This window comes from Rattus norvegicus, chromosome 3 (assembly GCF_036323735.1).
Source record: "Rattus norvegicus strain BN/NHsdMcwi chromosome 3, GRCr8, whole genome shotgun sequence".
NCBI classification, from domain to species: Eukaryota; Metazoa; Chordata; class Mammalia; order Rodentia; family Muridae; genus Rattus; species Rattus norvegicus.
Window position 1 is genome coordinate 64,895,748 of NC_086021.1, and position 25,133 is coordinate 64,920,880.

At 38.8% G+C, this 25,133-nt stretch overlaps 1 protein-coding gene across 48 annotated transcripts in view; it reads right to left on the bottom strand.

Annotated features, from left to right (window-relative positions):
• The window catches only part of Baz2b (bromodomain adjacent to zinc finger domain, 2B), a 241,564-nt gene that overhangs the window by 102,764 nt on the left and 113,667 nt on the right, over positions 1–25,133 (bottom strand). For 4 of the 48 annotated variants that reach the window (XM_063284035.1, XM_063284007.1, XM_063284027.1 and 1 more), the window contains exon 1: positions 23,619–23,785. The exons of 42 other annotated variants lie outside the window; for them this stretch is intronic. The gene's annotated coding sequence lies outside the window, so the exon portion shown is untranslated. Of the gene's footprint in view, positions 1–23,618; positions 23,786–25,133 lie in introns of those variants that run through there. 2 more of the 48 variants (XM_063284020.1, XM_063284001.1) reach the window with 1 other exon arrangement.

Here is a 25,133-nt window from a genome sequence, read left to right on the forward strand (position 1 = left end):
TTTAATTTTGTTTTTGAGACAGGGCTGTGCTCAAGCTGGTTTTGAACTCTCCTCCCCACCCCAGTCTCATAACTGGGGTGGCAGGCATGTGTCCCTGAAACTCAGCTTGAAGCAAATTGAATTCTACGTGCACTATATCCTTTAATGAATCACATGGTTTGTGCATCTACAAACCTGCTCTAAGTTTGTGCAAGTGTGTGAAGCCATCAACTGGGGAAGTTAATACTCTTATTCTTCTCAGGGATCTCCATCATCTCAGCAGCAATCGATCTGTGCCACTGTGGAGCCGAGCTTTCAAACCTCTGGGTTGTGACCCCCTTTTTTGGGGGGGTTGCATATCAGATATTTATATTATAACTCATAACAGTAGCAAAATTACAGTTATAAAGCAGCAGTGATATAACTTTATGATTGGGGTGTTGCCACAGCATAAGGAACTGGCTGTACTAGAGGTCACAAGGTTGGGAAAACTGAGTTGGTAAAGGAAGAAGGCATTACAAGCTGAGTGTAGATGTGTATGCGTATAAACTCAGACACGGGAGACCGAGATGGGATTCACTAGTTAAAGGCAAAGTTGAATACACTAGGAAATCCCTTTTAACGAGAAATGAAGAGGGACAGTAGGGGAAGAAAACAGGAGGGGAGCTGAGATGGTGAGAAAGAAAGAAAATGTCAATCTGAACAAATGGTGTGCGCATCTAACTCCAGACAGAAGTATCCTTGCCTGGCTTGGGTGACCAGGATGACTCAGGAATTTCAGAGAGGGGGGGGTGCACTCCCGACCGACCAACCCTCTTTATAGTTTTACTAGAGCCAAGTTTCCACTATGGTTCAATAGCCTTAAGTATGAACTGTTTGTTTATAATGACCAATCACTTCTAAGCATCCTTATTAATGCAATTTGTTGCTATATGTTAAATCTAACATAGATTACAATTTCATTGAAATGGTGATATTCAAACATGAGAACCTAACAGACCATGGTCACTTTAGTGATATCCCAACTAAGTACAGAAATCACAATGTTTACGAATAAAGCTACAGGAAGAAAAAAAAATAGTGCTCATCTATTAGTGGATTTACAATTCATCATAAGCAAACTCTCACCAATAACTTGTTACAAAAAGGTGTCAGTATTATTTATATGCTATCATAAATTCACATAGACACATATTTTCTTGAAAAAGCTGTTCAATTACATCTTGAAATTTAGAGTACTTAAATAAAAGGTTAATGTTGAAGTATCAAATGAATTCATAAGTACATATATTTTTCTTGATAGAAGGAATCACACAAAGGAAGGGTAATCTTGTGGCACTCTTAAGCATTTTGAGTGAGACCACTTCAAAAAGCTTCTTATGCAATTCAACAGCCACTCTTAAAATCCCAGTACTGCCTGCCATCAATCACTGCCTTAGATGGAAGCACTATGTATGCATCTCATGTTCTTACACAATCTTTCTCTTTATCAGTCTTTGTCCAGGGAAAAGACAGAGGTGTTACTGATGGCTAAATCGAGTCACGTCTAAGGGCTGGTTTGGGTCAGATACAGAAACAAATGGCCTCTCAGACATATGGCTAACACCTTCAGAAATTATTTTTCATTAATTCTACTTTTTTTAATAATTTATTTTATTTTATGTGTTGACTCCAATATATAATATATAATGCCAATTAGGAAGATAATCAAGAGACAGTCACTACCTGTTTCTTTTACCTTCATAGATCCACTAACCACAGAGTGGTATAAGTTTATAATTTCCTACAAGTTGTAAAAATGCTTTCATTCAAGTATTTCTTCTATAGCCAACAAGGTGGCTCGGCAGGTAAAGGCGTTTGCTACACGATCCCTGGCACCCACATAAGGAGGAAGAGAACTGACTCCAGAACACTGCCTCTGACTTCCATTTTATGCTGTGGTATACACACACAACAACTATAAAATTTTAAAACCATTTAGTCCATCAAAAAGTTGAATATATAAAACTCCAAGATTCAGGTAACAGGCAGAAATAATAGCCAAACAGCAAACAAAAATGTTTCTATTACCAGACTGTGGGAAGTATGTGGCATCAAAACCTCACCAGATAGGACACACCATTACTCTGTGGATATAATATATACGTGGGCAAATAATTTTATTAAGAAACATTTACATGCTTTAATCCCAGCACTGGAGAAGCATAGTCAATTGGATCTGAGTTTGAGGCCACCCTGATCTACAGAGTGAGTTCATGGGACAGCGAAGATCACAGAGTCAAATAAAATGAAAATAGAAAGAAAGAAAGAAAGAAAGAAAGAAAGAAAGAAAGAAAGAAAGAAAGAAAGAAAGAAAGAAAGAAAGAAAGAAAGAAAGAAAGAAAGGAAGGAAGGAAGGAAGGAAGGAAGAAAGAAGAAAGAAAGTGAACAAACGAAAGGAAGGAAAATTTTATTATATTTTCAAACTGTTATTTCAAGCAAGTAGACCGTCTGCTATGATTTCGAGTACAGATATACAAAACTCTTTCCTTGTCAACTCACACTGAGCTACAACCAGGAGCAGCCGCCTGTTTACATCCTAAACAGAAGTCGATGATGAGGCTGTGCTCAGTCTGCTCTCCTACTCAGTGTTGGATTCCCTAAAGGCTGCTTCTGCGCCTGAACTGAAGTAAGTTACCTCTCAAGTCCCAGTAAGTACCCACTTGGTAGTTAAGAGATGGCCCTCTCCTAACCAACAAAACTCTGAAGTCGCCTGTGTTGCCCACACCTACTGCACAGCAATCAGGAGGCTCGGGAAGATAGTCCCAAATCTGAGGCTAGCTTGAGCCGCAGAAGAAATTTTCAGGTCAGCTTGGGCTTTAGAGTAAGTCTCTCTCTCTCTCTCTCTCTCTCTCTCTCTCTCTCTCTCTCTCTCTCTCTCTCTCTCTCTGTGTGTGTGTGTGTGTGTTTTCACACACATGTATGTTATATGTATGTGCTGGATCTGTGTCTTCACGGGCGTACTTGAGCACAAGAGCATCTGTGGATGTCAATGTTAACCTAGTAACCTGAACTTGGAGCTGAGAAAGTTGGCTAGACTGGCTGGCCAGTGAGCTCTCAGGATCTTTGTCCCCTCAGCCCAGCCACACTCTGGAATAACAGACACATGTTGCTAGGACCAGCATTTAGGTGGATGCTGGCACCAAGCGCAAGTCCTCAAATGTGCATGGCAAGTACTCTGCCAGGGGAGCCTTCTCCATGGCCCAAACACACACCACGCTGAACTACATGTGAATTTCTGATAAATCTTTTAAAAATTTACTCAAGACCTCAAGAGACCTGAAAATGAGAAAATAATCCAAAAGCAAATGACTGGCTTTTATATTTATTACTCAGTAAATAATCTATTCCGAGAGTATCCTTTTCTATCCAAAAGATCAAGCACTCCTTTGAAAGAAAATATTTGTAGGGAAGAGGTTATCCTAGACAAATAGATACATGAGAATAATAATCATGGATTAGACAATGTCTGTAGATCAACTAAAGTACAGGTATAATCTATGGCTTTAAGCTCAGAGATTTCTAGCAAAGATACAAAGACTTGAAAGATAAAGACAATGTTTGGTTAACTAATATAAACTCGAGAAACTCCAAAGGACAAACAAAAGACCATAGATTTGTCCTACTTAGAAAGACAATAAACATTTTAACAGAAATGGTGATGTTGTTTTAGGAAATAGCAGCAGCCTAGGTACACAGCAAATAAAGACATAACTGACGGATGCTGTTCAACCCTACATAAAACATGTATTCAGTTTACAAGATGAGCTAAATAAACATTCCACTCCTCTCAGGGGAACAGGAAGGAACTGGAAAATATACATCCTTTCTAAATAGCAAATGGTTAAAAACAATGAGCAGCATATTTAAAAATTTGACTTTGTTCTGGCCACCCCATATCAGGTTTGCCTTTAGACTATTACAACTTCTCTGCTCAAGTCTTCACAGGCATTTATACTAGAAACATACTTAAAGAGATGGATAGAAATGATGTTCATTAGCGCATTACAATTGCAAAAGAGTAAACAAAATATGTCCATCAATAAGAACTATCCAAGTTTGAACTAATTACACCTTTTTTTTTTTAAAAGAAAGAGGTGGATCTGTGTTAGCTAATGTGTTAAGGACGCAGTCTCGTCAGCAAGATCTCCTTTGTGCTCAGGATAACGGGATGGAGCTAGAGTCTAATGCATGCATGTTGGCAGAATGTTTCTAGAAAAAACTGAGAAACTGCGAACTATAGGTAAAGGACTAGAGACTTGGTGTCCAGGCTGAGGGAATTAGCTTTCACTGTACATATTTTTATGTCATTTTAGTCCTTTACCATGTTCTTGCATTGATGATAGTTAAATAAGTGAAAGGAGAACGGTTTGTTGTTGCTGGAAATTACTCTTCCAAATAGTGAATGGAAGATGCAGTCTAGTGCACGGGGGGGGTGGGGTTCACAGTAACTACTGAAATGAAAGTCAAGCACATCTGATCAAACGAACCTGTGGCTCTGCCTAAAAGAGTCTACAATTCAACCAGGAAAAGATCTGCTGGTACAAGATGGCACAAATGTGAACGGAGGGAGTGGGGGTGGGGCCCAAGGAGGTCCTGATGCCTAGTAGGCCAGCACCCTACCTCAAACCCTCATTTCTAGTCCTAAAATGAAAACTGTGGTTCTACTGTTTACTCTTTAAAATTTCCAATTATACTTTTCTTTATACATTTGAAAAGAATTAAATGAACTCACCATTTTTAGGTGAGAGTTTGTTGAAGTAAATAAAATGAACAATTACATAAAGCTTAAGGCACAACAATTCAACAATGAAATAAGTTGGTATAAATAGAACTAAAAATATAACAAATACAAGAGTAGAAACATCCTCAAAGAGAAATAAAAAGATCACAAATGTACATATATTTACAGTGACATGTGTGTGGTGGTCGAAGACCTTAAACACAATGTCACTGTGGAAAGCCACTGCCTGCTACTGAATGTTTTTATACCAGGCTCTATGCTAACTAATTTCATTATTTTAATTAAGGCAAATAAAGTCCAAGTGTAACTGTTAATGTTTACAATAGGCATAGAAAGGTTAAGTAGCTTGTCATAAACAAAAAGTCTTAAGTGCTTGCCTATGACTGATATGGCTCACACTTAACAGTATCTGAATTTAGCTCAGGTTTGGGCTACACAGCAAAGCTGTTTGTGTTAACAACATAGAGGGGAGGGGCAGCTACGGAGCTCGGTGTGCAGAGCTGCTGACAAGCAGTGTGCAACGCCTCTGTTGGTAGTGCCAGCAACTTTTTCACAAGAAACCATTTGATCTCATCTGTGGTAGAACACAATTAGAATGCCACATTCATTCTAGACACTGGTTTTGTTTGCTGATTTGAAGACTATAAAAGGGAAGCAGTCCAGGAAGTCAATTCAATAAAAAAATAATTGGGGAGGGACTGCAGTTCAGTCATAAATCTTAGCCTAGCAAATGAATAACAAGAAAAGTCTAGAGGCAAATAAAAGTCTTGATATAGCCTTTTCTTCTAAAATACTTACAATGGTCCATAGAACCTAACCATTAAAAAAAAAGAAGCTGCTGCTTATAGAACATGAAAATATTAGGAAAATTTCAGTGAGTAGGAAACAAAGATAAAAAACTAAAATACTTATATGCTAATAATCTTATTTTCTAATGATACAAAGTGAAATAGAAAAGGAACATAAATATCATGCAGAATGACCTCCTCGAAAAAGTAGACACATGTTTCGATGTGATGATAAATAAAAATATTTACAGTCAAGCACTAGTGGCACATGCCTTTAGTCCCAGCACTAGTGAGTCAGAGACAAGCAGATCTCAGAGTTCAAAGCCAGCCTGGTCTCAGAGTTAGTTCCAGGACAGCCAGGGTTACATAGGGTTTAAAACCATATATATATATATATATATATATATATATATATATATATATATATGAATGAGATAATGTATTAAGGAAGCAAGAACTGACTGAAAATACTTAAGTTTAGGAGAGTTCTCCGAAATGGTCACAGTAGTTTCTCAGAGTGATGACATTATGAGTGCATGCCATTTCTTCATATATTCTTATGCTTTCGGTCTATTCTGATTTTATACTTAAAATATTAGTTGTGTTTTACAGACAATAACTGACTATATCTTAAGGGAGAAAAGTAATGCTTTTGTTTGACTGTGCCCTATGATGATGACCAGATGAAAAGTGTTCTTACAGGGACTTTAGTAGGACAGCTTAACCACATGCCCGACGGTAGGTACCTCCTGGTTGGCCTGTGGTTACCATTCAGTGCACTCTCTCCCAGTAGTTCAAAGTACATAAATGGTCATCAGCTCTAGAGCTTTCATTTCAATCCCTATTAACAATGAGAAATGCAAAGTGCCAAGGACATTAAACAATTTTCCACTAAAGGACCAGATGTATTTTGAAAAGCAGTCCATTAATATTGTTGGCCAGCAATATCATTGTTTAATAATCAATAGCATAGTTCAGAGCCAATTTCCTCCCAGCTTTTGTCTAAGCTTTCCTCTGGTAATGAATGAATATCTTGCCCTACCACAGCATCTGTCTGTCTGTCTGTCTGTCTGTCTGTCTGTCTGTCTGTCTTTCTAGACAGGGTTCTCTGCCAGGGTTAATGGCTATCCTGGAACTAGATCAACTGCCTTTGCTAGGATTAAAGGCTCACCCACCACCACACAGCCCTACCACACATTCTGAATTTTTTATTCTCACATAAGTTATTGAGAACAAATTAAAAATGGCACAGATAAGAGACACAAACACATTTGCATATACATGTAACTTATGTACACACACAGAGAGAGAGAGAGAGAGAGAGAGAGAGAGACTCTCACTGAGTTATTCAATAGCATTAAGGAACTTGAAGAGACATCAGTAGATTATGCAATCTAAAGAATGAGAATAAACGTCTGTCAGCAAAGACTTGAGGACATATGGATGACTAGCGCAGGTTCCAACATTCTCAGTGATAGCCTTGGATGGGGAGGATGAAGGACACAGCGCTAACATCTTAAGGTATAGACAGAATGTCTGGATAGTTTACATTTTTGGTTAAACACATGAACTTGAGGATACAAGAAGCTGAGAAAACTCCAAACTGAATAAGCTGAACTCTAGACAGAAATAAGGAATTTTCAATTAAATGTACACCTTTTACCAAGTGGATTCAAGCTGCACCATTCAGGAAAAGCTACTACTTTGGGGAGAGAACCAGAGAAATATGTTTTGTTTTTTTCCTGGAGAGTAAGGAAAGTGCTTCAATTAAACTATCATTTTCTCCTTGTTTTGCTTTTACTGCATATCAGAGTAAGATTCTTAACTTTTCCTGAAGTTTCACGAATACTAGGGATTAATATATATCAACCCTTTTTCTTAGTTCTTTTTGTGAACATTACATTTACTTATAGTCAAGCTCCATAGCTGAAAAAAATGAATGAAAACAGATAAAACTATAAAAATGAAACCCATAAGGTAATCAAATCCCTCCCTTGTCACACTTTCTAATTGAAGCCTTAAGTAAGCAGATTATTTCGCAGAAGCTTATACTACAGTAGTCCAAAAACAGCAGCGGCAGAATCCATCCCCATACTGAAGTCTACTATAACATGGATGCCTCTGACCTAACCATAACCAAATCTTACCAAAACGAATCAAATTCTACCTGTCTACTGCAGTCGTCTGGTGCTGGAGAGAGCCAGCGCCACTGTCAGTATTTGGTTATTCTTCCTGCTTTCGTTCTTGCCTGAATGGTCAGCTAAACGCCCCTTTTCTCCTCATCAATTAATCTCTGGGAAAGAATTGTTGTGATGGTGCAACCGTACTCCTCCCCATAGTAACAAGGAACCTCAGACGTCTTAGGCTGGGGCTCTTGTGCTGCTGACCTTGGCAAAGCTGCTGTGCTTTTCCTTCCTTTACCTGTCCACATAGCTGGGCATTGAGCCCAGGGCCCTGTGCATGCTGAACTCACTAAGCTATGCCCTCAGCCTGTATATTCCCCAACCGCACTAAGACCGCAGCTGGAATCACCTCCCTGCTCAGTCACTCCTTTCCCAGTCCTTAAGTCCTGTTGCACTGGTCTCTCATGTTCCCTACATGCCTTACATCCACATGTCAGATTGTCCCTGCCCCTCAAAACCTTGTGTTTATCTGACTACTCAAGAGGAAGGTCCAGTGACAACTGAAAACAGGAAGAAGTCAGTTACCCGGCAGTCACTGCACTGAGCATGTGTAATCTGACTACAATCATGAACTTGGATATACTCTGGACGCTCATGAGGAGAAGCTGAGTTTGTTAGGTGTCTTAGCTAGGGTTTCTATTACTGTAAAACATCATCACTAAAACCAACTTGGGGAGTAAAGGGTTTATTTTGTCTTACACATCTAGATCACAGTCTATCACTGAGGGAGGTCGGGGCAGGAACTCGAGGCAGGAACTGAAGCAGAGGCCATGGAGGACTGCTGTCTTCTAGCTTTCCCCTCCTCTACTGTTCAGTCTGCTTTCTTATACTATCTAAGACTACCTATCCAGGGGTAGCATGGCAGAATGGTCCACACACACCAACCATCAATCAAACAAAACAGAAGCCAAAAGAACAAGACTCCACAATCTTACCCACGTGTCTATCTAGGAGGCACATTTTCTCAGCTGAAGGCCAATCTGTTGGAGGCATTGTCCTCTAACTGAGGCTTCCTCTTTGCAGATGTCTCTAGTTTGTGTCAAGGTGACATAAAAAATAGCTAGTACATGTCTTATATTCTTTGGAACCTGTTACACATAGTGATTGCTTCTTAGGTGTATGTGCTCTATTTATGAATAATAAATTAATACTGTATTTGAGTAGAAAAGAGGAAGTGATCTTATGAGTCTTGATTTTCTGTTTCTTGACCACAGGCCCACTGCTTCAAGCTCCTCCCACTGGGCCCCCCAACACCATGGACCCTTCTCCTTTCTCTTTTAAGTGACTCAAGTCAAAGTAATTTATTGTAGCAAAAAAAATTAAAAGAGCAGCTAAGATATACTGTAACATCTTCTGCTATTGTTATTATCAGGATGTAAAATCCTGATAGGGGAACTGGTATTCTCTCAAGTCTGTGTTAGAATAACCACACACTGTTCGAGGAAAATGAGTCAATAAAAGTAACTATAGCATTTTTAATAACACTATACAAAAACTTTCAGTTCAAACTCATAATACAAACCTCTATTTTATCAATTTTTATATCTACAGTTCTCATTTTTAATCTGCCAAAAATCTTGGTTCACGCACACATCAGTTCTTGATACTTTTAGAAGTAAATCCATCACCACCTGTTAATGTTACAACCAGCCACCAACAGCTTCAGAATAACTACAGATACACTAACACAGTAAACATGTGCTTTTGATCCTCAGAATATAATCATTTTTTTAATGAATGTGAGTACATTGTTGCTCTCTTCAAACACACAAGAGGCCACTGCATCCCATTACAGATGGTTGTAGGGCACCATGTAGTGCTATGAATTGAACTCGGGGCCTCTGAAAGAGTAGTCAGTGCTCTTAACCACCATCTCTCCAGCCCAGAATATATTCTTTTAGGACATAAAATCAAACTATAATATCTAGAAATTATTTGAAATAATCCTATCTGTGGCTATACCTTTAACTATATTTAAAAACACATCCTTTTGTTACAATTAACTGACATATTAGGATAAAAAAAAATCAACAGGACAGCAAACACTTTTAATAACACAAATCAATGTACAAAAATAACATGTAACACAGGAGGTGTGGCTCGGCTGGTAGAATATTTGCCTAGCATACACTGAGTTCTGGATTTGATCCGCTCAAGATATAAACCAGGTGTGGCGGCTGATACCCCTCAGACAGAGGCAGGGGGATCACACCAGAGTTACTTCCAATATACAGTTCAAGGTCAGTCTGGGCAACACCACACACAGCCCTCTCAGGAAACAAAACAACACAGCAAAGCCATCAACATGTATAGCTAGATATGGTGGCTCGTACACATGAGCTCAACACTTGGGAGGCTAAGGTTGAAAAACTGCCATAAATCTGAGGTCTACCTGGGCTATGGAGTGACACCAGGCCTCAAGCAACAAAACACATTAAAACAGAACAAAAGGCAATATATAAATATGCTTTATCCAATAGGGCCTTTATTAATCACATGCAAAAATTTAAACTGGAGATTAAAATTGAGTAATTATAAGCCACGCCACTAATATTTCAAGTGTTTGATTTAATAACTATGACAACGTCCTTGTTGAAAATGCCACTGAACAGTACCCTGACCGAAATGGCTGCCATTGTGCATCCGCACTGAGAGGCTGTTAATGCTGTCAGAGGATGATTGGCAGCTCGGGGGCAGGTGCTGTCTTGTTCAAGTCTTCCTGAGAAACATACAATCATGTGACGCAGCAGTTCCTCCATGACAGAACTGCAGCCATGACCAACTGCATGTTTTCCGAGGTGCATGCATTTGACCATTTTCAAGGAACTTTATCAAGTGAAATTTAACTGACTTATAAAATGTTCATTTAAATAGCCACTCAAAAGTTAATCCCAAGTGATCCTAATTACATATTATATCATTTCTCACACATTTTCATCAAAGCAGCCCTAGTTTAAAAAAAAAATCACAAAAGTTCTGTGCTTTTGCCACACTGTTTAAATCCAGGTATTACTGACAGAAGAGTACAAGATAAAGAAAGCCACTGCTCTCTATTTTCCACTCACTGTGTTGTATGGCCTGCAGCCCCACTGTGTTGTATGGCCTGCAGCCCCACTGTGTTTAGAGAACAGATGGCAGGCAGAGAGGCAACAGAGAAGAGGAGCAGTACTCACTGGTACTGAGGACACCCATGTCTAGACAATGCAAAGTCTTTCCACATGAGACCTTACGTCAAAATTCCAGAACATCTTTTTAAAATAATTTCTTTATGTTCGAGATTATAGTATAACTACATCTCTCTCCTTCTATTCTGTCCACACCTCCCATCTATTATCACCCTCACACTCTTTAAATGGCTTCTTTTTAATTGTTGCTACATATACATTTGTGTGCATTCCTAAAATAGAAATACAATCTGCTCATTCCATATCTGTATTATGAAAAATCTTTCCCACTGGTCAAAGCAAACATGTAGAAAACAAACAATGGCTATCAACCCTAGAATTTAAGAAAGATATTTATTGAATAGTCACAGGTAATAATAATGGGTTAAAAATTTCACGTCATAATTCCTTAAGAGATCATGAAATCTATATAATAGGACCTTTTTGAAGCACCAAAATATTCTGAGTCATTGCAAATATGATCTAATGCAGTGGAAAATACTAATCTATCTAGATTCCCAATAATCTGTTATTTCTACAGGAAGGAAAAATCTTTTAACTTTCATATGATCAAATAATGATAAAAAGTTTTCATAAAGCCAGTTTATAACTTCCATCCACCTCCATTTAGAAAGCAGGAAAAAAAATTACACATTATACTGTTGAAAACAGGGACTAGCATGTAACTCAGTTTAGTGTGTAAAAGACTCCAGCTTTGATTCCCAGAAGTCATTACACCCCTACACTAATGAAAAAAGAAAAAAAACTTAAGTAGGCAAGACTTACAGAAATAACTTACAGAAATTTACCACATTACTTGCCTCTAAAAGCTGTCATAACCTAACTGAGTTCTGTCTGATAGCACAGCCAAGGCTGTGGCCCAGAGAACAAGTTAAGCAGAGCTGTGCCTCACTGCTTGTTCTGCTTTGATAAAACACCTACCACAAGCAACTCGAGAGGAACGGGTTCATTTCTGCTTACATCATTTCATCAAGGCAGGAACGTGGAAGAGAACCCATGAAGAGACCCTGCTCACTGGCTTACCCTGGGTTCCTTCCCAGCTTTCTCATACATAATACAGTGCAGTGCAAACATAATATACCTGCCGGGGGATGGCACTGTCAGATTGGGTCGGGACCTCCCATATCAATGAGCAATCAAGAAAATGACCTACAGACAAGCCCCCAGGGCAATTCCTTAACTGAGGCTCCCTCTCCCCAGTGTCTAGTTTGTGTCGGGCTGACAGAAGTTAGCCAGCATGGCTGGGCTGGGACAGTGGCTCCGCCCAGGTCCTTTTCTAGACCTATCCTTTTGAGGTTCTTTTATTCTCTGAAACTTTGGATACATACTGATCTTTTTGCTTGCTTTTCCACCAGTTAGTTTCCTTGCAACCTAGAGGCTAGCAGAAAACGTCATAACAAATACCACACCACACTTGCCTTTCTCATCAGTGCCCTGGCTCACAAGGTATACATTCCTTCCCAATAGCCCAAACACTGTATGCACCACATAGACCCGCCAGTTGTTGGTTATTTTTAGCGTAGTCCTTTAATATTTTTGCTTGCTGCTTCTTAATAAGCTGGACATTCCCCTGTGTGTCACTGCTGACATAATCTATGATGTCATAGGATGACAGCCTTCACACTGCAGCCCATAAACTGCAGTAGCCAGGGTCACCTTAACAGTTTCAAACGTTCTCTGGCTAAAGGTTGGTGCCACATCTGCTAGGCAATGTTGATAATCTCATCAAAAGTGATATTTCCACTGCATTTACTGCTCTCCTGCTTCTGTCTCTTGGTGGCTCCTTGGAGCTTTGATGATTAGGCTTTGACGATGTCTGTTCCGGATGGTCAGTTTCACACTAATCTTCAGACCTTTCTAGTTAGTGGTGCCTTGGTGATGCGATCACCCAGGAGTGGTCTTGAGGGCCAAGGGATATGTGGCACGCACGGCCCCTCAGGTGCACCTTATGGCTTTGATATCTCTGGGGTGGAACTTGGGGGCATGACAGAAGTAACTGGTATGGGACGAAGAAGATCCAGGATGACTGAAGATAGCTAGCTAGCTGTATGGTGGCCTCCTCTGGTTATTTTTTCCCTACAGCTGTACCTGACTAATTCCAGGTCACAACTCCCCAGCTTCTAATTATAGAAAGCTTTAGCATCTACCCAGGAGGCTGCTGATTACTGACTTTTACTGCTCTCTATTTCTCCAATTCACTGTGTTATACAGTGTGAAGCAATGTCAGGCGAGTCTTAGTTTCTAAATCAATAAAATGGGAGGGCCTAGTATCCTTCCAGCTAGACATTTTGTTCCTTAGTCACCGTCATAGTGGAAAATGGCTTTGGTTTGCCAAAGGAAGGTACAAGAATAGGAAATAATCATCATCATGTGAATTTTAGATAACAGCAAAGTTTTAGTTTGTTCTTAATATCTGTGCTTTCCCCTTTGATGTCCATTCTTAATTTTATGATCTCATTGTTAAAAGATGAATCTTGTTTAGACTTCAGTTTTCCTTTTTTTCTCCAGTAATTTCCCAAAATTCCCAAGTAATTTCTTTTGGGCATTAATAATTTTCACTTTAACTATAAAGTTTAATTAATATCCATTAACTTATTCTTTCAAATATATGGTTTCTCTTGCTTTTTTTATTATTTTCTGAATTTCATACTTTTGCCCCAACTGATACCCCCAAGTTCTGTAATAGCATTATGTTGTTTTTAGAAGGATTAAGACCCTGTGTAAAAATGCTCTGACAGGGATTATAGTGAGAGATACTAGGAGGGATACAGCACTTACCTTGAATGCCCAAGGCCTGGATTTCAGTCCTGAGCATCACAAACAGAAAGATGTACGTCATATGCACATCCCAAAGCCCTCTTAGCATTAAATGTCTCAAGCAGTATTTGACAGAAAAATACACAGAGATGAGCCAAAATGTTTTGTATATTTCAGTAAAGAAAAACAATGTACTAAGCAAGAGTAAACTATTCTAAAAGTGAGCTGTGTAATACTGGAGACAGTTCTGCACGAGCCTTTGGAAACACTCAGCAGGTTAAGCTAATGTGATCTGAGACTGAACCATATGGTACACTTACTCCTCTACAACACTGTCGGTTCCTTACATGTTCAGGCAAGGTTCTACTCCAATTCACCTTTGGGCTCAAGAAGGCTAAGCACAGAGTTACCTAAATGTGACCTAGCAATTCTATTCTTATACGTCAATCTATTTCTAATCTGAACTGAACTATAAATCTGCGTAAGCACTGTATGCCCTTGTTAATATCCACTGTTTGTAAAATCCAGAAGTAAAAATAACCCAAAGATCGTTAATGGGTAAATGAATGTGCTAGGGTACAAAATGAAATATTACTCAACAATAAAAAGGAACAGAGTACTATACATGCTAGAATATAGAATAACTTGTCCAAAATGATCACTGCATGGCTTTGTTTTCTATGTGAGTTATCTAAAATAGACTAATTCGGAGAGCTGGTGAGGGGTTCTCAGGTAGGGAATAACCTGAGGAAATGAGCGCACTGGGTTCCAATTACCCACATCCTTCCTTCTAGTAACGTAATTGGCTGCCTCGTTCTTCCTCTTCAGCATTCATGTGTGTAAACACATGCACTCCTCTGGACAATGGGGTACCTTCTGCTCCACTAAGAACCAGTAAATTGAGATTGTTTCTACTCAAATATATTCCCAATCTATCTGATTATGGGAAAAACAACCTTACCTAAATTGTTCAGGGTACATACAAATTAAGATCAAACTGTGTCTTCAAGTAAGCTTTTAAGGAAAATCCCATTCATCACTGACTATACATAATTGGGCATGCGCATGAGTAAAACCTCTATCAACCACTATAGTTCTGCCCATGCCGTGCTTCTTAGGAATTAAGCTCTCTCTGTCCCTAAGAGGACGCTCCAAGCAATAACCACCCTTGAAGACCTTCACTCTTGTCAATCTTGGCAACACAGCCTTTCCTAATTTGCCACTACCCTACTTTGAATAAAGTTGTCTTGCCAGTTCTGCACATCTCTGTGAGCTCTTATTTCTAACTCCCTGAGTAAGAGGTCAAGAACCTAGAAACGCGCTCTATGCAGACCTCAGTGCAGTTATGAACTGGCTCCTCTTGGTCATGATAGAATACCCTCACTGACTTTGCTGCCATTGTGGTAATCTATGAACACACTAAAAACCCAATGACACTTGAAATGGTGGTGCAGTGTATGATATGTAAATTAGATTTCCATAAAGTTGTTAAAAACAAACGTTTAGATTTCTGACAGAATGTTATTTTGACTTGATCCCTGATCCTGGACTCTGTTCAAGACTGAATGTAGAGTGCCTGTGACTTTTCTCAGGTAACACAGGGAGATACTGAGGCAGAAATCAAATCCCTGTCAGGTACTCACCTCTTTAATTCACCTTTCACCACCATGTTGTAGACTCAAACAAGCCCAGGTTAGGAACTAACTAGTTTGACCTCACTCACCAGATTCCTTTCACCACCCCCTTCCAACAGTCACATGGCCGCCTTGGGGCTATAAAAGGGAACTGCCAGCCCCAGACTCTGAAACGCAACTGCTACTGACTCTCATTCATGGATGTCTTCTGTCTGTCTGTAACATCCCTCAGTATTTGCTGTCAACACTGCAATCTCCTTGCAAGGTCTCTCTAACCTCCCTTCTCCTTCTTTCCCTCTTCCTCAAAGTCATTAGCTAAGCTGACTTTTTTAAAGCAGTACTTTTTTATTGAAAACTGATTCTACTACTTTATTATTTAAAATTTTATTATAGTGTATTGGTATCTCTCTGTAATATAAATAAAAACTCCAGGTCTTCATGAAGACAAGAAAGCTCTCCTGCTCTCAGTCTGAATTAGAAGACTACATTTTTTCCTGCTCCCAAGCAACTGAGTGGCCCCACCATGTGTTTGCTGGCCCTCACGGGCCTGCAGAATCCCCACATTCCAGGCCTCTACTGGAGAGACATGCTGACTCACAGGCAGACGGCTTCCTCTCTTCTTACTCTCGTATATTTCTAATTAAATTCTAGTAAACCCATAGGCAGTGTTCTGTTATGTGGCTTCTACCATGCTGTGAGGCCTTGAAAAGTAGCAACTTGAGCTTGTAAGACTTAATTGAAGCTTGAATGAAAACAAATGACAAGCACTAAAACTGAAATGTGAACGTATACACACATATGCTCACTCTACCCGAAACACCAGCTGAGAAGTAGGTAAATCGGGTATTCCTCTTCCAGTTTTCAGATGAGGAATTTTTATTTTCTCTCATGACGGCAATATTGCAGGAGCAGTCAACAAGGCCCAGCAATGATCCTAAGCCAGGTCAGTGTTGGGTATTCTCCTGTACCTGGACATAACCAGGTCAGTGTTGGGTATACTAGATGGGACATAGAGCTCCCATCACTTCCAGATTTGTTCAACTAGAAGAGAAGGCTAACTGCTGTTATGGGAAGAAGCTGAGAGAAGCAATTCTAAATCATCATTCGATTTTTAACTTTTAGTTCATGGTCTCCGTATGGAGCCCTGGCTACCCTATAACTTGCTCTGTAGACCAGGCTATGTAGACCAAGCTTCTTCTGGTGATCTTCCTGCTTCAGCCTCCGGAATGCTGTGACTACAGGTGTAAACAAGTAGACTTGTAGTGACTCTATAAATTCTTGAAATCTGGGCTGAGACCACTGCTGACGTGACTCCAGGCATGCCTGTGTCTGCACACAGCTCCTCTGACTAGCCTCCTCAGAGTTGTTTCATTGTCTGTGATATGAGACGGTAGCTATGACTGCTGTCTGAGCTGATCTGATCAGATCCAGTGTTGGAGCTGGCAATGTTAGTCACCAGGTCTGCCAATGAGTCATCCGTAAGACGATCATGCTATTCTTGATCTAGAGGAACCACTTCAACCTCTTGTCACAGACAGCTACTTGGGTTTAGTAGTAATAGGCATATTGACGATACAGCCTTCAGAAGAGAAGGTTCTGTCCCTGTCTGACCTGTTCTGATCTATGGCAGTTTTATTACTGTTTAAAATCAGTAACAACTTGACCGAATGCCTGTCACAGGATCTTGACCCATGAAAACAAAGTTTAGGGGGAAAGAATTTACCTTATCTATCACTCAAAGTGCGACAATAAGTGGAATACTTGAAGCGCCTGAGTTATACACGCTTGCCCATCATGAGGCTCATTTTGAACAAAGCCTCCTATACTCACTGTCCTAGTCCCTTGTCCTTTCCAGTAACTTGCATTCTTATTTTCCTTTAAAAAAAATGCTGGTGTTTTTCTTTTGAGATAGGATCCTACCAGGGTGATCTCAAACTCACAGTAATCCTGCCTCTACCTCCCAAATACTGGGATCAGAAACATGAGTAAAACAGGCCTTGTGTCTTTATTACTTTTTCTATTCGATGATTTCATTTTTTATTATATAAGACCCCAGATCTCCTTAATAATCTCTTGATATTCACTAAGTTCAGTGCTTCTGCTTGCTTTGTTCAAAGTCTTCTCATCCTTGTAACAGGTATGTAATCCTGCATACCAACTCCTAAGCAAACAGCACGACGTAACCCCATGGTTAAGCGATAGCGGGTGTTCTGAGTATTAGTGCATGCAATATGATTCTTTCTGTCTTCACTGTTCTCTTCAGCAACAACGGACTCATCATGGCTGGTGTTTTCCTCTCCTTCCAAAGCAGGCAATGCCTTTTAGTAATTGTATATACTCTCAGCAAGCCACAGAGAAATGCAGTAACACCATATCTAATGACCATCCTCATCCCATCATCCTGTCTCCAAGAAAAAAATCATACAAAATGAAGCGGGATGCTTGGTACGTGCCTGTAACCCTAGCACATGGGAACGAAGGCAGGAAGACTGAAAGATACACATGGTGATTAAATTAAAAAAAAAACATCCATTTTCAACTCAAAATACATATGCATTGAAATACAAATAAAAACACTATATATGTGTAGACACACATGCATGTGCGCACACACACATACAAACACACACACACATGAATGTTCTCCAATATGATAGGCCATATAAGTGTATACTAACTATCAAGGTTTAGCAGGTTCTTTGACATAAGAGGGGACAAGAAAGATGGCTTTGGTTGGTAAAGCAATTGGTGTGCATGCCTGAGGACCTGAATTTGAGCTCCAAAACCCCCATAAAAATTGGAGACATTGTTGCAGATATTTATATCCCAGAGTTAGGAAAACAGGAAAATGTCTATCTGGAGCTCACTGCCCAGCCAGGACAACCTAATTAATTAGCTCCAGGTCAATGAAGACTGTTCTAATAGGAGACAATGGCATTCCTGATGATGATGCCCAAGGCTGTCCTCTAACCTATGTAGGTGTGTGGTGTGTGTGTGTGTGTGTGTGTGTGTGTGTGTGTGTGTGTGTGTGTGTGTGCTTGTCTCCTGTTTGTGCTTTATTATGTATTTCTCTTAGGAAAATTGTTGTTAGAGCAAAAGGCTTCTTCTTGTTTCCCATTTTCAGTATTAAGCAACTAGATGAAAGAAATCCTCAAAACAGGCAGAAACGCTTATCTACAGAAACATTGATGAGTACTCCTTTTTTACTAAGTTACTAAGGAATGAGTATTCAAACTCAGTCATCACAGCCTGTGGAGACTTCCTCCAGCCTGGGAATGTGTACAAGCAAAATGCTTTACTTTGGTGGCTTCACTGTACGCAGGCAGCAGCCCTTTGCACACAAACATGCTCCCACACACGGCACATTTGGCTGCTTCTTTTTTCTTTTTTCTTCCAACGAAAAATACATGACATGAGCTGAAAGCTATAATCAGTCAGTCTAATCTTTTCCATAATTTTTTAAACTTTACTCTATTACTATTTGTGCTTACATGTGTGTGTGCGTGCTCATGTGGCTGCCAAGACAGGCCAAAATGGCGCCGGGTGGTTGGTTGTGAGCTCCTTGACCTAGGTGCTAAGGATGGGACAGTGGTCCTGTGTATGAGCAGCAAGCACTTTTAACTGTTGAGCCATCTCTCCAGGACCCCATGATTTCTAGTATACCCCTAGTATTCTAGGCCTCTACAGCTTTTGACAATTCTCAAAAGGATAAGCATAAAACTACCACATGAACTGGAAGCGGAGACTCGTGAAGATTCTATCCATTAACAGATAAATGATGACATACAGTAGAGATCATGTTTCTTTCATTTTTATTTACATAATTGAATCATGGAAAGCAATGGGGTTCTGAAAATGCTACAGAGGTATGAATGACCCTTGGAAATGTTGTGCTAAGTAAAATAAGCCTGCCCAATAAAACTGTAAATCCTGTATGATGTGCATTTGAGAGATTTATAGGACAAAGAACAGATTAGAGCTGGCAGGAGGTGGGGTGTTACTACTTACTGAATACAGAATTGTTTCGATGGTAAGAACATTTTGGAAATAACAGGAGTAGCTGCCCAGCATTGTGAATGTAACCAATGCTACAGAATTTTACACCCCAAATGGCCAAGAGCCAGGCATCATGGCACAGCCTTCAAGCAAAGCACTTGGAAGCAAGGATCTCTGTGAGTTCAAGGGAGGCCTGGCCTACACCCTGAATTCCAGGCCAGTCAGGGCATTATAGTGACTCTGTCTCCAAAGAAAAGAAAAGGAGAGTCAACACTGGGAGTACAGGTAAATGGTAAAGAACTTGCCTGGCACACCCACAAGCAAGAAAAACAAAAACAGCAACAGCAATGAAAACCAACCCCTGGAAGAAACACTAGTCCAAATGGCACATTTTATGATATTTTTCCAAAATGATGTAAAACAAATTTATTGAATGTGTATTGCAAATGGGTGATTTGCTAGTGAATTTCATCTCTGGAGAGCTATTTTTTAAACTAGAGTTTGAACCATGTTTGGTGCTCAGGGATCTCACTCTGGTCTGTTCTCCACCAAGCTCCTCCTCTGGCATTGGGCTTCCCAGGTTCCCTTACTATTAACTCTAAACGGCTTATCTATTTCACTCTTCTGGCAATAAATCTTGCACCCTTTTGAAATGTCTGATATTTAAAAATTACTCTAACACATTTAATATTTGATTATGCATTGCTTCTAACACCAAGCGAATTGTTTAAATTATCAAATCAATACTCGCTTATTATTTGTTTGGACTTCATTTGCCAAAGTGCATTTGTAGTGGCTTAGGCTGTCAAAACAGGAGCTAATAATATACACACAAATCTCAGTCTACACTACTAGCACAAACACACCAAGTGAAATATTCAATATCAAACACCAAGGAGGAACGCTCCAGGAAACTGCGGAAGAGTTCTGGACCTCTTAATCAACCCAGAATATACTTAATTCACTAGACTTACTTAATATGAGCAATAATGAGATTTTCACAGAAATTTGTGATTGTACTTTTTAAAAAAGTCTTCCCCTGGCCCCAGTCCCTCCTCTCCTTCCTCACACTGTAGCTGAGACTGTACCCCAGGCTGCCCTCGGACTCTAAGGCAATACTTCTTTAAAAAAAAAAAAAAAAAAAAAACAAAACCCCTCAGTGTTAGGATTTTAGACATAAGCAACCACTTGGTTCTCATTTTCTGTGATTGAATAAAACAAACAAAAACCATACTGTCCAAATAAATACTTTTTGTAACACATTGACATTTAATGTGTATGTTAACATTTTCTATACCTAAATAGAAACAGTCAAAATATATAATTTTAATTCTCAGAAGGGTTATTAAAAATGTAAAAATTGCGCATAGTTAAAGTATATAATTCTTTCAAAAGATATTTTGGAGGTCAACCAAATCATTTAAATAACCTTATTTAAAATATTTATTTAAAATAAATTTCACTTAACAAAACTTGCTAGAGCATGGTACTAAGTAGAAGAAATGAGTCTGAACGAGCTATGTCTATTACTTTGAAATATCAGCATCCAACCTTGAGCACTGTACCAAAAACTGAAGACATCTGCGGTGCAATGATCCTGCCCAGATGTTTGGATGCTGTTCATAAGTATGCAAAGAAAATACAACAAGGTGCAGCACAGGCTTACAAAGAATGTCTGTATGTCTTTTCTCTTAGGCTAGGCTAAGTCAAGTTCATCCTTCAATAGTAATTTAGATTGCCATCTCCTGGGTGAAGTCCTGAGTCTTCATCCCGACCTGACCTGGTTCACCAGGAAAACATCTATTATCTCATGGCTGATGGTAACATCATCCTCTGGTCATCCTTTCTCCCTCACATCTTTACAGTTTTACCTTTCAAAGCATCCAGAGTTTAAATTCTACCAAGTCACTCCCTGTTAGATTTCTATAAGAACCCTTTAAACAATGTTTCATGAATACAGTCTATTCTCAACTTAGCCAAGGGAATGATCCTTTAAAAATACAAATCAGATCTAGGCAAAAGCCTGAGTTCCACTAATCCCACTAATTCATGTCAAAGGTCTCACATGAGACTCTCCTTATTTCTGAAATACCCAATACTAGTTCCTACTCTTCCCTCCAATCACAACGGCCTCCATTTAGTTCCAGGTCCTAACTGGCACGTTTTCTGCCTGGAAGGTTCTCCCAAAAGGAATGCACATCGATTACTTTGGTCACTGCCCAATCACCACCTTGGTTGTGTCCTTCCTAAGACCATAACAGCTACAAAAATGATCTTGCTCCATTTTCTTTAGCCCCCCCCCTTTTCTTTCTTTGTAACATTTACTGTCTAACATGCTATGTATTTTACTAACTATGCTTTATAGTTTAGCTCCATCTGAACTATATGTTACACAGGTAAGCCTTTGGGATGTTTATATACTGTTACTTCCCAGGTATCTAGAAGAGTCCAGACTACAAGCAAATTCAATGTACAAATGAAGTAGGCTGGGACTGCTCAGAGGTAGAGTATCTGCCTAACACTCTCTAAGGCTCTATCAGAATGTCAATCACAACAATATTTTGGCTATCACCTTGTACAGCCTTTAGCATTGTTTACCTGCACTGTATCAAGTATCACTGTACTATAACAGCCAGCTAATTTTTTTGTTTCTTCAATTAAACTGTAAATTTTAGAGACAAGGATTTTGCTTGGCTTCCTACTGTAGGTAATAGGTAATTATACTTCTTACAGTGCCTGATACCTTGGAGGTACCATATAATATTTGATAAATTAATCCATATAAACCAAAAGTGTGAGCACCTTTATGATATAAAGTATCTTAAAGTGTGACTCTGAGTTCTGCTACTGTTTCTCGCCTGACTCTGACACTGGCAAAAAGACCTTCGTCCCATTGTTTAGATTCTCTCCAGTGTGGAAATGGGAGCACTGATACTGTGCCTAACGTGATTATCATGAACAGAAGATGACAAATTAGCTCACTGGCTTCTACGCAACAATAAATGGCATCTATTACCTATCATTACAAAATGGAACAGAGGTTTTGCTGTAAATTTTATCTTGATAACTTGACATAAAACATAATATTTAGAATCTTCTTGAAACACAACAACATTAAAAACTAAGGAATCAAAACGAACTCAGCGCGGATTATGAAAAGAAAGTACTTTCCTTCTCAACGGGAGCCAGCTTATCTATATTCCCTTAGAATACTTTTAAATGTTTTTTACTTTAGATTATATAGCCTTCAGAATTTGAAAATTAATTTTTAATAATTTAAAAATGTTCTCTTTACATAAACAAAATACCTACTACTGGAGCTTAAATGTCAAAGACGATCATACTTAAGTAACTTACACTTACCAGTGTATAATTTATACTCATTCTTCTCTATTCTTTGAAGAAACTCATATTTAGAAAAGTCAGATGCATGCTTATGACTCCTTACTAGTTAACCGTCAGCTTTCTGCTTATGTTAGTCATGGGTCCAAGAATACCCATAATTCTTGGGTAATGAAGGTTTGAGAAAAACAGAGTTCTGTTAAAATTAGATAATCATTTTCATTGTAAAGTCATAAATTTTCTGCTTTTTATATACTAATAATATAATAATAAAACATTCTCTATTTTATAAAGCACTTGTAAAACATGTTTCCTTTACATTTTATATTATAATAAATAAACACATTTTACTTAAGCACCTAGGTAGGAGACAAGGAAGCAAGGCCAGCAGTTTAAATGACTGTCCCAAGGCCACAGATGGGGTGGCCACCAGCTCCGGGATTAAAGCTAAGTGGGTATTTATTCCTTCTTAGGTTTTGAGTACTTAACGTTCATTTTTATATCACAGAGCCCTTGTAATTAATGTAAGAAAACAATTTAATATAGTAAAACAACCATCAATACATTGTGACAGCATGTACACAGAAATTCTTATAGGAAAGATAAATTAGAACTAATCCACCACAGGGTCTGAAAACGATCTGATTTACATGTCATTTCAGGATTTACTTGGAGCACCATGCAAGTGGAGCACTGCAATTTATCATGCCAATGTTGTTAAGCTTGTTTCTTTAACCAAAACCTACAGTTAGGTCCTGGGATAGATTCAAAATACAAAACAGAAATACTAACAAATTTTTTTAAATCCTCCAAACTTAAAACAGTAGTTTCTACTCTAAATGTAAGTAAGTTCAGGAAATACTTCTAAGACACTCATCAATGAAAACAGAGATACACAATAAAGAAACGGCAACCGTTCTCGTTAGCAGCAGAAAGACATTCAGCACAACACTCGGGCGGGCGCAGCTTACTGTGGAGAGCCTTTAATCAGGAAGTAGCCATTATCCTTTCGATTCAGAGCAGAGACAGCACTGCACAGCAAGCCACGGTATTTTCAGTTGAAAGACTTGAAAGAATACTTACTATTGTATCCTAGCTCTGCTGACCCCAGAGGTCACAATATGTCTTTTATCAAGCGCTATAATGAAAACACAAGCCAAGTAAGCATTTACAATGCTCTGTTTGTTGAAACACCTAAAACCTACCTAGCACAACCTCTCCCTCACAAAACATGGCTGTCTTATTCAGAGATTAGCAATTATTGTAATGAGATACTGTCGGAGAGGGTCAAATAGTACTTCCTGCAGTTTACACATCTTGATTTCCTGGTAAACAAACGGAGAGGCAGGTGGAGCACTTAGCTCGCCGGTAACCGAGAGAGCTCACGTGACCACACCGAGCCAGGTAAGGGGGCAGGCTAAGGTTCCTTCTTAATTTTGCTAAGGTTAAAACCTACAATAAAGTAAAGAATCCTCTTCCTTCCTCTTGAAAGAAGGGTTCATTTCTGACACACATGAACTCATCTTACAATAAAGAACGCTCACAAGCCTTAATCAGGTTTCAAAATTTGGTTTTGGCAACAAATTGTAAACTAACAAGGTTTTTTAAAAATGAACAATAATAAATAACTTCATGAACCTGCTAAAGAATGATCTTTAAATTTAAACTGCTTAAAGAAAGTAGTTACAAGAAATCTGAGTTAGAATAAGATTAAAATTAATTTTTAGTCAAATTACAATTCAATTTTATTAGACTACTATAAATACACAGCATTCTTTGAAAAATATCATATGTACCAAAAAGTCTGCATAAGATAGTGACTGCCTACATTTTAAACTTGTTCAAGAATAAAATTTATTCACCTGAGCATAAAAAAATACTGTTATTTTGAAAACTATATTTCTTTGTCCTTAGTTTTTTCCACCCAGTTTCCCTTTTCCCCTTTTCTCTGAAATTCATAAAAATGACTTAAATTATCACTACAAAATCCAAAATCTTTAGCTTCATCAAAATGAAAAAGAAATTACTACTTTCAAAGTGCCTAGGTGATTTTCTAAAATCTGTAAAGTTTATACTTAAAAATCTTATATGTATTAAATATATTTTTGCACTCATACTATTCAACAATTTTACTGCAAAGAGTGGTGAAAGACCATTTTACAACAATATAAGCCTATTAAGCACTAAAATCATGTGGATTAAGCTTATATTAACTCACTTTAAAACAAAAAACAGTAAACAACAAAATCAGGGAGGAGAAGGAAGAAGAGAAGAAGAAGAAGAGGAGGAGAAGAAGAAGAGGAGGAGGAGGAAGAAGAGGAAAGAAGAAGCTCAAATCACCAGAGGAGAGAACTCTGGACCAGATTAACAGGTTCTCAGAGCTCTGTGTTATTTCTATGAGGTATTGAATCGCTGTAATGCTTTTTAACTATAATGAAACTGAATTTTCAGAACACCACTACTAAGAGTTCCAGCTTAAGTTCGTG